This window comes from Lissotriton vulgaris, chromosome 6 (assembly GCF_964263255.1).
Source record: "Lissotriton vulgaris chromosome 6, aLisVul1.2, whole genome shotgun sequence".
In the NCBI taxonomy this organism is placed as follows: Eukaryota; Metazoa; Chordata; class Amphibia; order Caudata; family Salamandridae; genus Lissotriton; species Lissotriton vulgaris.
This window is the reverse complement of record NC_141694.1, coordinates 1,176,554,014-1,176,572,588: the sequence shown is the minus strand read 5'-3', so window position 1 is coordinate 1,176,572,588 and position 18,575 is coordinate 1,176,554,014.

Here is an 18,575-nt window from a genome sequence, read left to right as displayed (position 1 = left end):
TGGCATGGGCAAGTAGAGAGCGTGTTTAAAAAAACAAGCAGCCATTTTAGCTACAATGCGCATGAGCGAAATATCCCTCCAAAACTGCGAGTGCAGCACATCACATGGGTATGACCGACGCATGCGCAGACTGGTTTTCTGTGAAGCAGCCATTTTGTAGTGTGCAAGCGTTGTTAGGATTAATAGACACATAGGCAAGCGTCTCTGGGACACCCGCGTGTGCTGAAAAAGGGCGATATTAATGACAAACAGGATTGGTTAATACTATTACAAGTTAACGAGGTTCATGAATGTGAGCAAGTCGCCTTACGTGCGAATCCTTGCTCCATCATTATCACACATGGACAGTGTGAGAGGTGGTCAAAGAAACTGTGTGATTATGTCTGTGGAATACGCGATGCTATCTGGAAACCTATCAGCAATGTAACATCTTAACATAAAGCTGAAACTACGCATAACAGCACAATGATTTAAAGGAATATGCTGCCGGAACACAGCTTACCCAAACAGGTGCAGCCCAGCCTGTAAACACCATGAGTATCCAATGATGTCAGGACGCTGCCTACCGGTCCGCAGAAAGTAAACAGGACCTTGTAAAAATAAGTGGCCCAGCATCAGCAAATTGTATTGCCTGAGGACCATGGATTAAAGATGATAAAAACTCCACTAGCGTGGCGCAGCTTACTGAAACTAGAAGCGGCTCGGGGTATATGGGGCGTCAGCATAGGATCGTCCAGACGCTGTCTGATGCTGTACGGAATTTAAACAGTGCCGGTAGTAGAGATGACGCCCCAACACGTGGTGCGATACCCACCTTCGTTGAATGTCATTAAAGAGTGTGGGACACGTGATGTACAAAACTTGAACCTGACGGAACAGAAGTACAACACAAATATCATATAGTGCCTGGAGACTTGCACAAAAAGCAGGACGTTCTCAGCCACTATGGCAACTCAATACTGCAACACAGAACTTCCCCTTGGAGGCCCTGAAAACAGATGGTGCTGGCAATGATCAATCCTATTAAAGGTGTCCTAAAAATGATCAATTCTGCTTTGATAGTGTATAATTCAAAACATTACAAGTAAAAAATAGTAACATAACATGATATTTGCAGTGATCCACCCGATTAAAGTTTTCATGCAATTGCTCAAGTTTAAAAAACCCTCACTGGTAGTACATTGTGGGGTGTTCCATACATGATACAAACCATAACATGTTTATTATAGTAACAAAAACAAAAAACTTTTCCCTGTGAGCCGAGCTATTATAAGGGTGTCTTTCACATATATGAAACCATGTCAACTTACCTGAATGTGAATGCTGTGTCTATTGATGTATCCGAAATGTATGACTGAGGAAAAAGAGTATCAGCCAGCATATTTGAGGTAATTGAGACTAATTTGTCGTTAAGGCCTAATGGTGTCATTGTATAAAATTTCTTAATTCCAAAAACCTCTTTCTGGGACAATTATTTGCTTGGGTCTGTACCCTCTTTGAGTTGCACGTGTTCTTGGATCAAGAAGCTGACTTGGGGGACATGGCTACGCTGTGTAGCGCGATGGCCGCTTGATAGGGTAGCTCCATCTTACCTCTCCCATTCCCGTTAATCCGTCACACAGATCCGGTCCCTATGATCACCGGACGACAATTGAGTGTCTGCTGACTTTGTCGAAACATAAATCGCAGCACAGGGTTGCCGGGAACTGGAGTTCTCGCCGCCAAAGATCGGCGGCCTTAAGGAGAGTGCAGCCGGGCGGTGAAGTGCCTCTGGCCGCTGCTGACGTAACGACGCACGGCCGGAAGCATTGGGTGCACAGCCGGGAGCTGCACCAGAGCTGTTGCTTGCCTCATTGCGGTAATTGTGGAGATCCAAAACAGCGAGGAGTCACAGAAAGACCACGCGGGGGTGTGCCCGTCACACAGCAGGGAGAGGACCGGCAGGAGGAGCTGTGCACATGCAACACCCTGACGCCAGGCGCGCAGTAATGGCCACCAGGAATTACCAGACGGGCCCACACACACTTCATATAGGCCCTCCCAGTTCCAGGCGAGAGAGCGGTGTGGTAGGTGAAGAAACCATCCGCCCCAGAGCGACACAGATATCATCTCCATTACCGAAGTGAGGAGATAGATCACTGCCGGGGCGTGGGCTCCGCTAGGCCTACATCGACCTACAACGGGGGGGGGTCTGATCCCCTTGTGAGCCCTCCAGAAGATCGTCCATTCGGCAGTCACTCTCTTTTTCCTTCCACCACTCACCACCCCATGCCATCCGCCTCACAGGGGCACTGTTCTGCCCACGGCCCACACGATCTTTAAGGCCTTCATGCAGTGACCCAGGCTCAGCCTGCCTGGCACATACAAACTGCACCTGGGAGATATTAACTTTTTGATCCCTTTGAAGCCAGTATTTGCACACTGTGACAGGCTGGATTTAATGTAAAAGCCACAAGTCCTGAGAAAAGAACTGCTTTGGTGTCACTGACAGCGCCTTGTGCTGGGGTGACCCTGCAGGTTCGCACCAACCAGATCCCTGGTATTGGGGCTGTCTGCAAAGTGGTTGGGCTGCTTCCTAGCTGCCGTGGGGTGAAGAGTGAGTCCTGAAGACCTACAGAAGTCAGCACAGCCTGGTGGCGGACCAGCACGATCGCTGGCAAAAATGTCTGGGACAAAAGTCTCAGAGTCCAGCAAACGGTCTCCAGGCAGGAAGGACCCACCGCGTCCCTTTGGGGGGTAAGGATGGCACACCTATCTTAACCCCGAGTTCTACTTTTAGTTTAAGTTGGGACAACAGGCTCTCTGCTTGTTGTGTTAATGGGCCGTTTACTGCCCAGGGTGCAGGGGAGCAGGGAGGGGGGTTATTGGGATGGGGTTTTGAAGGTTAGTTTTGTTCTTGTCAATTCAGCAAACAAAGATGTAGTAACGTGGGAGTCCCCGTTTACACACTTAATCAGCAATGGTAGAGCAGGAAGGTAGCAGCATTAAATTATTGAGCTGGAATGTGAACGGATTGTGGGACAAGGTCAAATGTTGTGTGGTATTGCAATATATCAGGCATCACGCTCCGGATGCGGTCCTCCTCCAGGAAACACACTTGACTGGGAATACCTGCAGGGCACTGAATGGGTCGGGGTACAAATTGATTGCATATGCAGGATTCACTACTGGCTCAGAGGGAGTGGGGATCATGATGTGTAACTCCTTTTCCTTTGTGGTCCACTCTACATGGTCAGATGACCTGGGGAGGTATATCGGAGTCATGTCGCAGTGGGAGGGCCGCACAATCACTTTCATGTCTGTTTATGTGCCACCGGGTGTTCAGAGCCGCACGTTCGGGGACCTAAGGGGCGTGCTGTTATCTCTTCCAGAGCGATTACTAATGATGGGAGGGGATTTTAATGCTGTGGTCTCTGGGATACAAGATCGGCATCCCCCCACCCCCGAGACACTGGGACATCAACCAGATGGCTGCCTGATTTCCTGGAGGCTCTGGGTCTCGCAGATACATGGAGGACATACCACCCAGAAACTATCCAGCACACGTTACATTCTGGGCGCACAATAGCCTTTGTACAATTGACTACCTAATTGTCCTAGCCTCCCAGGTCACACACATCCAGGAAGTTAGACACTTGGCGAGAGTCATCTCTGATCATTCCCCGCTCTGGGCTTATTTGACAATAGGACAGGTTGGGACGGGCAGAGTGGCCCCTATTAATCCATGGCATCATCGCATTCCGAAAATAGGTAAGGCCCTGCTTCAAGCTATAAACTACTACTTTCAGGACAATGAGGGCACAGTGGACTCCTCCCAGACATTGGGGGAGGTATTTAATGTTATAATATGGGGAAAGGCACTATCTCTGATAGCTGGCGCCCAAAAGGAGAAAATGAAAGACCTGGTTGAAATTGAAGAAGCAGTCCTCAAATTGGAAGAGGAACGGGGAGAGGAAGTCACACAAGACAAATTCCACATGTTGCAACTCAAAAGGGATGAATACAAGGCCATAGCAACAGACAGGGCTAAATCCATGGTGAGAGAAACGATGGGTAGGGTGTACGACCTAGGAGATAAGGCAGGGAAACACATAGCATGGCTGGACAGGAAGGAATTAGCGTCCTGACTGGTGCCAGAGCTGATAGATGGAGACGCGCAATCCATAACAGATCCTCAAGCTATTGTTGACACATTCTGCCGCACGCACACTTCCGATGCTGAAGCAGACTCGCAGTCGCTACTGAACGACATCCCTCTCTTGGTCCTGTCGGATCCGGACAGAGACTTCCTAGACAGCGACTTTACAAATGGTGAAATCGTGTTGGCAGTTAGATGCCTCAGGTAGGGTAAGGAGCTCGGTCTCAAAGGCCTGCCAATCAAGCTTTACAAACTAGCCCCGTACCTGCCAACCATGTACGCAGACAGTAAAAAGCAGGGAAGGCTTCCTCTAGACCAAAGGATAGCCACACTTATCACCATTCACAAGGAGAGTAAACCCAAGAAAAATTGTGTCTCGAATAGGCCTATCTCCCTCCTTAATGCAGAACCCAAAATTCTCGCCAAGCTTCTGGCTAGCCGCCTGGTCAAACTGACCAGTGGCATCGTGCACCCTGACCAGTCAGGCTTCATGCCGCAGCGTAATACAGCACTGAATCTCCGGAGGGTACATGGGGTAATGGGGAGACTGGCGATGATACAAGAACCAGCGGTCATGGTCTCCTTAGATGCTTTGATGGCATTTGATACTACTGAATGACCATACCTTTTTGCGGTACTGGTAAAGCTGGGTATTGGACCCGAGTTCATTGTCTGGGTTAGGCTTTTATACTCTGGGCCCCTGGCGCAGTTCGTAGTGAACAACAAGAATTCAGAGGTGTTTGAATTAGGTTGGGGGACCCGCCAGGGTTGCCCACTGGCCCCCATCCTGTTTGCTCTTGCATTGGACCACTTGCGGCTTGGATTCGGAGGGACCCAGTCATACGCAACCTACGCTGGGCGGAATCATGGGAGGACTGAATTTCGATACATGCGGATGATATAGCAGTGTTTGACATATTTGCAAGTTTTGGTAGATTCTTGGGATTGTCCAAAAACTTGAGTAAGTGCCTTCTGTATACTTTCCACGGTAACCCCGATAAGCCCAATGGATTCCCTATACAAATTACCTCAACAGGCTTTAAGTACCTGGGGGTATTCGTGACATCGAACCTCCACCTCCACTATGCCCATAACCTGCAACCGCACCTGCAAAAACTGAAATGAGACATCTTGGCCTGGAAGGTGCTTCCACTCTCCCTGCTGGGTAGAGCAGCGTTATTTGAAATGATGTCCTTAACCTACATCCTCTACGCATTTCAGAACGACCCTGATCCAATACCTTCCAGCTACTTTAGATAAATGGAGGGATTACAGAGGGATTTGTTGTGGGGAGGAAAGACCTGAATCGTGCTGACCAAACTCACCCTTACCTGGTATGATGGAGGTATCGGTCTCCCGGACCTCAAAAAATATTACTAGGCTTCCCACCTGGCAGCCTTTAACCACGGCACCTACCGCCCCATGGATGATCCAGGCTATGCTATAGATCGCTGGCTCCTCCCAGGAGGAAAGTATAATAGAGCCCTGTACTCTAGGCCGTGATGTTTCCCGCTTACATGACCCACTAAACATTCCATGCAGGTCTGGCACGTAGCAACAAAAAGTCTGGGATGGGAGCGAAAACTGACGCGGGCGACACCACTCTGGGACTCGGAGACACTTGGGGATCTTTGGAAAATGAAGGGATTTGACAAGTGGGATCTTATCGGAATCTCGACTGTCGAAAACCTATGGGCAAAGGGAGATGTAATACCATTTACCACCCTGCACCAGAAACACAAGATCGCGCAGATGGAGTATTTTCAGTTGAAATTATTGCATAAGGATATATGTCACTGGGCCATGCCTGGTTAACATGGGGAGGGTACAGGGAGGTGAATGCAGATGACAATGTGGTGGGGAAGGGACATTTATGCACATCATATAGGAGTGTGAGTTCATTCACACATATTGGCGAAGGGTACATGCTGTTATCAGTGAGATGCTTAAACTAGATATATGATTTGATACAAAGAGGTGCCTCCTGAATGTGTGGGAGCTCACAGATCTGAGTAGATGGGCAAGATTTGGTTCACTTTAGGTCTTATGGTAGCAAATCAGAACATAGCTCAACTGTGGGGAGCCACAACCACGCCAACAGTAACGGACTGGAAAAAGCAGATGGACTGGTGCATGTTCCGTGAAAAGACAGTATACCTCGCTAGGGGCTGCCCGAAGAAATGGTCATTGATATGGGGGGCTTGGAATACCTACCGGGGGGAGATCTGTAACCCACGGCGAGACTCTGCTATTGAAGACCTGCCATCGCCTTACTTGAAACACTCCAGGTATTGTTGCAACTCGGCTCATCCCACACCATGATCAATATTGTGACTGATTGTCGTTTCCTCCCATGCGTATAATGTTAATTTGATGCATGTCATGTTGCTGATATGTGTTGATTAATAAAAAGAATTAAAAAAAAAAAAAGAAGCAGACTTGGGCTATGTTGTAGCATTGCTCCAACTAGTGCACAACCAGATTGGAGTTTGTATTTTCAGTTTGAATCATGCTTTTGTGTTCTCCAATCCTTATTTAAATGTTTCTCTCAGTTTTGCCTATGTAAAGGAATCTGCATGGCCGTTTTATACAATAAATAACATGGATGGTATTGCAGTCTGATGACTGTTTCAGGGTGAATTTCTCTCCAGTTCTCAGGTGCTTCATGAAGTTTTGCTGCATGACATTGTTACAATGGACTCAGTTACTGCATTTTTTCATTCCAACGTAATTGGAAATGCACTTTTATTTTTGCGCTGATAATTACTCTTTCAGTTTGCGATTTCCGGGTACAGGCAAAAAGTGGTGGTTTAATTAATGAATTGCTAAAGTCAGGTTTGTTTTGCAATAATTCCTATCTTCTCATAGCTCCTTCCATTGGGGAGAAGAATTTTTTTCTGCAAATCAGTGGGACCTCATGGGTTTTGGGGGGCTCCCACATATGCGAATATTTTCATGGCTACAAACACATTTACAAAGATCCTGCATGGAGTGAATATCTTGTGAAGTACTGTCGATTAATCAATTACATGTTTTTAATGTGGCCACACATAGAAGAGTCCCTGAAGAACAATATCCGGTTGCTCAACTCCAAAAATCACTGCGTTCAATTTACACACAACATTAGTCACACCCAACTACCGTTTTTGGATGTGATGGTGGAGAAATATATCAAGGCATTCACACCAGTGTATTTGTTAAAATCACAGATCGCAACAACACTCTGTTATTTCAAAGCTTTCACTCACCGCATCTCATTGAAAATTTACCATATTCCCAAATGTTACACATGAAAAGAATTGCTTCAACAACGGAAAAATGTGATCAAGATATAAACCGAATCGAACAGAGATTTTTAGAACGAGGGTACCCTCCAGAAATCATCCAAAAATTAGAAATTTAATACAATGACACCATTAGACCTTGATGACAAATTAGATCTCAGTTGTTTTTTATAATACCTCAAATATGCTGACTGAATCTCTTTTTCCTCAGTCATACATTTCAGATACAGCAATAGACACAACACTCACATTCAGGCATGTTGACATGGTTTCATATATGTGAAAGATGCCCTTACAATAGCTCGACTAACAGGAAAAAGTTTTTTGTTTGTGTTATTATAATAAACATATTATGGTTTGTATCATGTATTAAACACCCCGCAATGTACTACCAGTGAAGGTTTTTTTAACTTGAGCAATTGCATGAAAACTTTAAACTGGTGGATCCCTGCAAATATCATGTTTATCTAACTATTATTTACGTGTAATTTTTTAAATTATACACCATCAAAGCAGAATTGATCATTTTTATGACACCTTTAATAGGGTTGATCATTGCCACCACCATCTGTTTGCAGGGCCCCCAAGCGGAGTCGCCGTGTTGCAGTATTGAGTTGCCATATTGGCGAAGAATGTTGTGTCTTTTGTGCATGTCTCCAGGCACAATATGATATTTGTGTTGTACTTCTGTTCCGTCGAGTTCAGTTTTTTTACTTTGCGCATGTAATGCGGTCCGATCCTGCATCCTGCAAGTACCTTTTCCAATATGGCCACCATGTAATCCACACTCTTTAATGACATTCAACGAAGGTGGAGACCGCACCACGTGTTGGCACATCACCTCTAATACCGACACTGTTTAAATTCCGTACAGCATCAGGCAGCGTCTTGACGATCCTTTGCTCACGCCCCATATACGCCCGAGCCGTTTCTAGTTTGGTAAGCTGCGCCGCGCTAGTGGAGTTTTTATCATCTTTAATCCATGGTCATTAGGTGTTATAATTTGCTGATGCTGGGCCATTTACTTGCTGCGGACCGTCAGGCGATGTCCTGACGTTGTTGGATACTCACGGTGTTTACAGGCTGAGCTGCACCTGTTTCAGTAAGCTGTGTTTCAGCAGCATATTCCTTTAAATCATTGTGCTATTATGCATAGTTTCACCTTTGTGTTAAGTTGGTACATTGTTTATAGGTTTCCTGCTATCATCGCGTATTCCACAGACGTAATCACACAGTTTTTTTTACCATTTCTGACGCTGTCCACAATAATAAGTAATCCATTAAGGACTTTCAAATATATACTTCGTAGATTTATGCACTTTATTTTGGCATGGCTCTCACACATACTTCAAGGTCTACACTTGTCGGGCTTCTGTATCTAAGTTGTGTCAATATACACTTGTTGTGACATTGTTTTCCTCTCTTTGATCTCCAGTGGAGTTGGTCACTCATGCTTTCTAGTATTTACAATTTTTTTGATTTTTTCGTTCTTTACTGGGGCATTCACCGAGCAGGTTTGCATGATTCACCCAAGTAGAGGTGTAATTTAATAAGGTAGTCGGTAAACAGCCATGACAACGCGGGCATTACCCTGCGCTGCCATTATATGACGCTGCTTTTACAACGCAAGTCGTTACAACAACTTGAGCTGGAGGGCACTGTTGGAAAAGGAATAGTTTAATTTTCTATTCTAACACCTTCCCTACTGTAACGTGGGCTGGACTGGAGTTGGAATAGAAAATTAAACTATTCCACAATCCAGCGCCTACAGCGCAAGTCGTTGTAATGACTTGCGTTGTAAAAGCAGCGTCCTAATGGCAGCGCGGGTGAAAGCCCGCATTGTCATGTCATACATCCAGGTAGCCATACTTATTGTTTATTGAACTGATGTAATTAGTGCCTTTTGTTTTTTTTACCGTGGCCCCTGAAAAAAGGACAATTTTGTCTAAAAATGCATAGGGCATCACGCAATTAGGTAGAATTTAAAAAACGTTGAAGATTGTTCTTCACATTTATGTATCATGTATAAGTTTCATAAAATGATTTGAACTTTTTACTGAGGCTTTCTCGGATTTACAACGTGGAACTGAGCTAATGAAAACTTGAAAATTCTTTAGTGTTTCAGTTAATAAAAGCCATACAATATCGAAAGAACTTATATTCTCTTTATCTTAAAAAAACATTTGCAAAAAATTTAAGGAAGATTATATAAAAGTGATTTCATACAAAAATATGCAGTGTTGATGACTTTTTAACTAAAACAAAACATAAAATCCTTTTAATACCTATCTAACCTATTAAAACTGACATACCTAAACCAATTTATAATTACCAAGAACCAGGGCTTCCGTTGCTACTTGTTTTAGTCCCAATATTATAGTCTATAATGCATTCCCTACTACCAGTTCATATTCGTTCTTTTCAAATGGACTTAATGTTTTTTAGTTTTTATTTTATTAATACTTGCCAAACACTACCCCATCAATGGCATGGTGGTTTTGCTATCCTTTTTCATTATTATCTGTTCATATTGTATCAAAAATGTCATCATCTTACAATTTAGAAGGGAATCGGTTGCGTCCAAACCCTTGATTATTGTGGTTCTGCAAGACCTAATGCCTCTCTCATTAAAAACCTTTTCAAAAACCACACCGAGTCTACCTTAAGCCAGGACATATACAAAGAAGATGAATGAGGTCTTGCTTCTCAGTGCCACATAGTGTGCATGATGTAGGCCCATTGTTTCTCCATTTGGGCTGATCCACTAAACTTGGTACAACTCAAATCTGGTGGCATGAGTTTCCATTTTAGATAGTATGAATATGTTGTACTCAAATATTCAGCCCAATGTAATTTTGTATAGGACTGTATTACCATCCAAGCGTGAGACCTCTTTGCAAATTTATCTTTATCCTCTATTAATGCGTGTATTTTCTCCATTTTGTTTACCACTTTACGAAAAACGGGAAAAGAGGGGGACTGTGCCCAAAGTTCGTTAGACTTTGCTTTTTCCATAGCCAATTTCAAAAGCTTGCCATAAATGGAGTGCTGATCTTCTTCCTGTGCTCGCCACAAGGCATTGTGTAAAACGTTGGCTCGACTCAACCAGATTTTATACCAGCTCTTGACATATGCATAGTTCCTCCCAATCCCTTGATGGATAAGGCCAAATTCCAACCTTACCTGTGCTGGTGAAGCATTCTGCAGTAACTTAACCCCTTAAGCTCTGCCGTCGGCCAATGGCCGACGGCAACGCTACCTCCCCAGTGCTGCCGTCGGCCATTGGCCGACGGCATTCCACCGGCACTCGGAAACACCCGCACCGCGGCGGAATTACCGCTGCGGTTAACGGGTTAAAGACCCTTTTGTGTGCTCTTACTTGAATCCTATCCAACAGTTCAGCATCTGTTCCGTGTAGAACGACGCTTGCGTACTCCACTGTTGGCATCAATTTGGCAGCCATTATGTCTAATAAAGGCTTCAAGGATGTACCCTTTAGCTTTTTTGAGAGGGCACAAAATGCATATATTAGACCATTCCCTTTTGCTTCCAAATATTGTTTATGTTTTTGGAAATGTAAACGATCATCAATGTACAGACCTAGATATTTGTAGTTATTTACTACCCCTAATGTTATTGCTCCCAGCCTGACAGGGAATTTGCGTCCTGCCCGCTCTGCAATAGTCTAGGCTAATGAGATACAGAGAGCCCACAGATTTCCATTCAAACAGCCTGCTATTAAAAATGGTCAAACAGAAGGCCGCCCCAGAGCAATCCTGATCAATCTGAACAATTTTTTGGCCCGTCAAGCACTCTATGACTTAGCACGACCTGATTATTTCCACCATACAGTGGAGCGAAGGTAGCACTTGAGACAACTAATAAGCCCCTTTCAGAATAAAGGTGCACAGGCTTTTCTGCTGAACCCAGCAACGCTGAAAGTTTTGAATAAGGGTCAAACACGTTTCTTTGTATCTGAAATACAAGCCAAATAATATTTGAACATCTTATGAAATATCTATAATATATTTGGAAATGCATGAAATACAGGGTGAAATAACAAAGTTAAACGTTTGAGATTAGAATAAAGCAATGATCAGGGATTTGTGTATATGCTTGTACAACCAAAGCAATATGCATACCCAGACTATGTAACATTAATGGGTAGACATCCAATGAAATAGTATATTATGAAAACATGAAAACCAGCAGAGAGGACACAGGTGCGTAAGTCTCTTCCCATCTGCCCTTTTTCCAGAGTAATGGGTGTAGGGCGGGTGGGAGAGGGGGGAGGTCACAGGGAGTGAAGGGGGTGGTGAGTGTTGGGGTCACGGAAGGGGGGAAATGAGGGAGGGTAATAGGGGACGTTGGGGTAGGGGGTGGGGGTGAGCAAAAACAAAACATGGAAATCAGATGTATGCATATGTACATATAATGGAAAGTACAGTATTATGAAGGAATCTCAGAATGTTGGCAATGGCTATTTAAGGTATTCATTCTGTCAAATATGGTTAAATATACGATTTGTTCATTGAATGTTGGTGGTCTAACTGATAAAGTAAAGCAAGCAAGGGTCTTTGAGATAATTACAATGTTGAATCTGGACGTGTTATGCTTACAAGAAATGCATATTGCTTGGGGCAAAACAACTTTTCTTGAGTTTAGAGGGTATAATCTAGTTGTATGTTCTTCTCAAACATCTATGACTAGAGGGGTGGCAATCTATATTACGTAACGTAGCGGGATGGCTCTCCGAACAACATGTGATAGATTGGGTCGATGGGCAATAGCAGAGCTGTCCCTGGGCTTAACGGTGTTGAGTGTGAATGGGTCAAATCTGGATTATTCATGCATCTGGGAAGAATTGGAAATTGAGCTAGGCAACTGGCCGTGTTTGCTGATTACATGTGGCGATTTTCATTTACATTTAAATGGAGATAGAGCTCTAAGTTCTAATGTAGGAAGGAAGCCTAAAGTATATAGAGCACTCTCTGCTCTTAAAAATAGTCATGGGATAGTCGATGTCTGGATAGAAAAGCAACAAAACGATCCAAACGTTACATATTTCTCTCACCCGCATAAAAAGTTAGTTTGTCTAGATTATTTTTTAACCCCAGTCAAATACTGGATAATCTGGATATAAAAAAACTTCCACAGCTGTACTCAGATCATAATCCGTTAGTCTTGGAAGTTTAGGAGGTTCAGGGTATCAATAGACAAACTCCTTGGACTTTTGATAAAAAGTTACTATTAAATAAAGAGTTCTACACCTATATTAAATACTGGACTCAGACATTCTTTGATTCTAACAGATATATTGCATCCCGAGGGGTGGTGTGGGATACATTTAAGGCCACCCTGAGGGGTGAAGTGATCGGGTTTGTAGCCCATACACAGAAAAATCGTAAGATACAGACGGATCGACTTATCAAAAATCTTTCCAAATTTAAAATAGAACATATCCAAATAATAATAAAGGACATTTAGGAAATAAACTGGCCGAGCATATGTGTAAACTAGCACTGGCTAAATCTGAAATCAATCAGTATTTTCAAGAGAAGGTGCCCAAAAATTTCAGACGTGTGGCATAGAACTTTATGAAAAGAAAGAGACAACAGGGAGATTACTGGCTCTAAGAACTAGAAAAAAAATGTTAGGAATAATATACTAAAATTGCAAGATAAAAATGGTGTATTAGTATCAAACCCGGAGAAAATATTGACGTTTTTGAGGAATTCTATACTATACTATATCAACTTGATGCCCTGACAGAGGACCAAGTAGATTAAGCAGATATAGGTAATAGTGAAGTTTTACTCCATAGAGTAAATGATGAAATATCCCAAGCACAAGAATTGAAAATCACTCTAGAAGAAGTACAGGATGCTTTGGGTTCTCTTTCATTGGGTAAAGCGGCAGGGTCGGAGAAAATCCTGATTGAAGACTATAAAATGCTTTCCTTACAAATATTGCCCCTTCCGTAAGATCTGTTTATGGATATTCAATATCGAGGAATACCACCAGCATCATGGCAGGATACAGACGTTTTCGTTTTCCTAAAAAAGGGTAAACCCCCAGAACTGCCCTTCTCATATTGTTCAATTTCACTCATGAATGTGGATGCCAAACTATACTCTAAATTATAGCCACCCAACTACAAAGTCTATAGTTGCACTTATTTCACCATGGCAACACAGCTTTGTTCCCGGCCGGGGGATAATAGACCACACAAGGCGTGTAATCTCAATATTGGACATCTCGGAGGTAGAGAAAAGAGAGGTGGCTGTGGTCCTCCTGGATGCAGAGAAAGCCTTTGATTGGATGGCCGGGCAATATTTGTGGGCCAAATTGATTGAGAGAGGTTTTGGCCCAGGATTTCTCAGGGCAGTACAAGCCATGTATTATAAACCCCATGCAAGTATACAAATATTTGGTCCCACATCATGAGGGTGGAGATCGAAAGGGGTACTTGTCAAGGTTGTCCATGTTCCCCAATTTTATTTGCATTTTATTTAGATCCATTCATTGTCCAAATTATGAATAAACAATTAATTGAACCGGTAGTCACTCCTAGGTATGAGTCAAAGATTATTGCATACGCAGATGACATTGCCATAATAACATCAGCTCCACAGGTGGCAATTACAGAAATAGAAAAGATGTCAGAAAAAAATTGGGAGGAAGTCTGGATATCTTTTGAACAAAGTTAAGACACAAATTATTTGCTCTTCCCATTGCATGCTACAAGATCCCGGGTAACTGAGACAGCAACATTTTTAAGGGTTATTTTTTTTTTTTGAAAATCTGTTTATTAGCATAGTGGTTTGTGCAACACTACAGAGTTATCAGTAGAGTCCAAAGCAGAGTGAGTCGTGCTCCCGTTGACATAATACCAGCTGAATCATCATACATTTTGTATTTTGTTGTATCACTAAACAAGTAAACGATCCCCTTAAAAAAACTGAAAAAATACCACCCTCCACCCGCAAAAATCCCCCCCGACACTCGTAGCACATGCATTTATAAGTCTGATCGTACTTGGCTGTACCCTTGGGTCCGTTCTTCCCAGTAATAGCACTCTATATAGTTAGTCATGGACAGCAGTAATTAAAGCACGGGGAATCCCGTGACATTGTCTAGTGTGCCACCTGTGGTGCGGCACATGTGCGCCCAGTGTGGCAGGGCTCAGTCCAGTGCTATGGCATCGACTCAACAGACTCCCCATCTCCCTCCGTCAACACCCAAAATAACTAATCTTTGGACTCTAAATATAGATCCAAGAATGGGTTCAATTAATAGGGAGTTGACACATGTAGATCATTTACATCTTACAATAATAAGAAGGATCAATGTTATTAAAATGAAAATATTTCCTAAGATGTTATTCCTATTTCGAACTATCCTATTGCAGTTAGCGACAAGCAAAATACACAAAATTGAGGGGATGTTCGCTCATTTTATCTGGAGCTACCAAAAAATCTGCTGCGCATAAAACATTTCTGACCCTGCCAGTTGAACGGGGGCTGGAAGGCCCCCAATATTCAGCTATACTATTGGGCTACCGCTCTACAACAATTAGGTGTTCTCTATTATTTTGAAAATGGATGAAGTGATATTCCATCATTACCAACTATTTAACAACCCACTTGAAGCTGCAGTAGGAATATTTCCACGTCAAAATGATTTGAAACACTATCAAAAGAAAGGCTATAAATGTATAGAGAGTGCTTTGAAAATCTGGAAAAGAATAGAGAAAATATGTAAAATAAGGAGATATACTAATTATACATCACTCTGGCAATCTGATTTTTCTACATTCGATATTATATGACGGTATGGCTAAAAAATGGGAACAGGCGGGGTCATTACAATAGCAGAGCTATATTTCAATCAGGAGTTGATGCCGTTTATTGAGCTAGTTCAAAGGTTCAGCCCACAGTGTGACTCATGCTTAAAATATTTATAAATACGTAACTCTATAAGAGGAATTCCTAACAATTCTATCAATCTGGGGCCGATACCAATTTTGCAGATTATGGGTAATCCAAAGAATAGAATCAAAGACTTCTTTCAAGATCTGCTACAAAGCATATCGGACGATACTGAAAAGATAGACCTAAGCTGGATGAATAAGCTAAGCGATGGGGAGGTAGGTATAGATAGATATAGATATGAGATTGAGAATAAAGTTTTTATGTTGGTTAACTTAAAAGCTCAACAATACAAAACAGTCTATAATCTTTACTATACACCATCTAAACTTTTTAAATGGGGAAAGAGACAATCTGACGAATGTCTGAGATGTCAAACTGGTCCCGCAGATATGGTACATATGTTTTACTCTTGTGGAAAGTTGGATAAACTAAAAGATAAACTAAAAGAAGGGATTGAGTCTATTATGCTTCAGACACTGGGGAAAAACATAAGAATCTCCTCTATGATGATGTTATTTGGATATGACTGCAGGCTGCGGCTAGATTCGGTACAGAGGGATTTTGTGTTTGTAATAGTAGCAATTGCACGCCTCTTGATTGCCACAGCATGGAAGGACTGGGAACCCCCTACATTTCACCAATGGATTTATAGGCTAATATATATTGGGCACCAGGAAATTTCCCTCTATAAATGCAAAGAGCTAAAAGTTATGAAAAAGGGCTTGAACATTTGGGAGCCTTTAATTGGCTGGATGGAGGAAAAAACAGACAAGGTATTGATTAATCTAAGTGATTGCAACTAGTTGTAAATGAGATGTATCATTTAAACTGCTAATATCTGGGGACCACCTCCAAAATTTGTCAAGTGTAATGAAATATCAAGACATAAGATTGTCTATGATGAATTATATATTTATGTTTTTTCTGCTTTCTTTTTCATGTATAATGTATCGGAAATATGTCTGATTTCCAAATAAAAAACATTTTAAAGTTAAAATTGATTTGAACTATGTATTTTTTGACAACATGTCATCGTTATAAATCAAGTAATTATTTATGGATACATGATTATGACTGAATTGTTTTTGAATCAATTTTGTCAAAATGATATTAATGTTGTTGACATTATGATAGAAGAGTTGAAAAAATGTATCTTCTGTAGTGCACACAGTTTACTCAGGCAGTTCGCCTGAGCTTTTTTCATATCTATTCACATGTGAGACAGGCAGCCCACAAATACTGTGTAGCACAAAATAGCAGTCAAACTTGAAAAAAACATAGCTAATCAAATTCTCATTTCCAGCACACATTTGTGCAGTGCGCATCGCTGGCAATGGTTTGGATTTGACACCAGGGGTATGCCAGCTGCGCAGGGCCCCACAGAGGCCGCCATTAAGTAGTGCTGCGGGGAAACTGGACAGCTGGGAGGTCAAAAACATGGGAAAGGACACTGGAGGGGGCGGGGACGAGGGGAGAGTGGGGTTTTATAAATATATACATTTTAAAATCTTACCTCCAAGCTGGGTCCCGCGTCTTCTGTGCTCCTGCTCTCGTGAGTCTGCTTACAGGAACAGGAATCAGGCAGCCAGGCTCCCTCTCCTAAGCCAATCACAATGCTGCAATTCAGCGTTGTGATTTTTCTTGAGCGCGTGACAAGGCGTTCAGCTAGGGGCTGGAGGGGTGGGCATGTTCTCCATGCAGGCTGTAATGCAGCCTGCAGTGTGAACAGGGAAGTGTGCATTACTGCTTTTGGCGGCCTCAGAGGACAGACCATACAGTCATTGCACTCTTGGTTAGACATACCACTCTTCCCCTGCCCTGCTTCATTAGTAGCCAGGAGAACAACACAGGGTCAAGACTCCTAACTCAGTAAGGCTAAGTCAAAATCAAACAAAAGAACAACACAAATGCCAATACTGAATTTTACTCTCTCTATTTAAATGACCACTATGAAACAAAACATACAAGCCTGTTTATTTATAACGTCACTGATGTATTTGCTTACTTATTTCACTAATCAAATTGTTTTTTATTTTCTATATTTGTCAACAACAACAAAAAATGTGTGCATCACATACTATATACAATTAAATACAAAAATACACACTCTGCTTTACAAATCTACAACTCATTCACTCCAAATTCGGTCAATCCATACATACTACACTCTTTACAACCACACTCAGTACCACATAAAACAAACACACTTTTGAGGTTTGGCCTTTCGTCAAGGAAGTTAGATTCTTCAATTGATGTACCCCAATTTTTTTAAAACAGTAACCTAAATAACAAAAAGAAGTCTATTGGAAACCAATTCCCTGGTTATCTAACACATTCCATCTATTCTTATTTTACATTGACATAAGGCCAGGTCAAATAGGTTGACGCGTTTCGAACCCCCAATTGCGGGGCTCTCCTCAGGACCAATTAATTCTACAAGACAAAAAGACAAATGCGCCTCATTAAGACAATCATTCTGGCAATTTGCATATATACAAAAGACAACGATTAACCACCAGCCGGCTTCCAACTCTCCTCCCTTTTCTGCAATATAATTGGCGTCCCTTGTGTGAGGGGGAGGGCTTGTTGTGTGTTTTTTTAAAAAAACAGTAACACCAACAAACTCTAGGCACAAAAAGACAGAAGACATATAGACTTTACACCAAAATATCCATGTTTACATTAAACTTATAAAAAGCCAAAATTTTACACCACTGACCTGTCTATCGCTGAGCAGGTCGCAAAAGCCCTAGACATGAAAAAGGGGGACCACAATCATCAAGAATGTGCAGAGAGTCATAATGAACATTTGCTACGTGCTGTCTATTCACGGAGATCAGCAGGAGGTATATTTACTTAAAAGCACTAACCTTACTCGCGGTGAGGATGCTCAAAAACCTAAAACATGGGCAACGGGAAAGCCTATTAGCACATATTGTCCTTATGATGCACATAGGCTGAGCCAAGCGCCGTACACAAAAGCGACTGACCTGAATGATTAATGTATTCCGTGGACAGGCTGTTCCAGTGTTGACGCTGCCGGTTGTGTATTTTTGTATTTAATTGTATATAGTATGTGATGCACTAAAAAAAAAAAATTGTTGTTGACAAAATATAGAAAATAAAAAACAATTTGATTAGTGAAATAAGTATGCAAATAAATCAGTGACGTTATAAATTAACAGGCCTGTATGTTTTGTTTCATAGAGGTCATTTAAA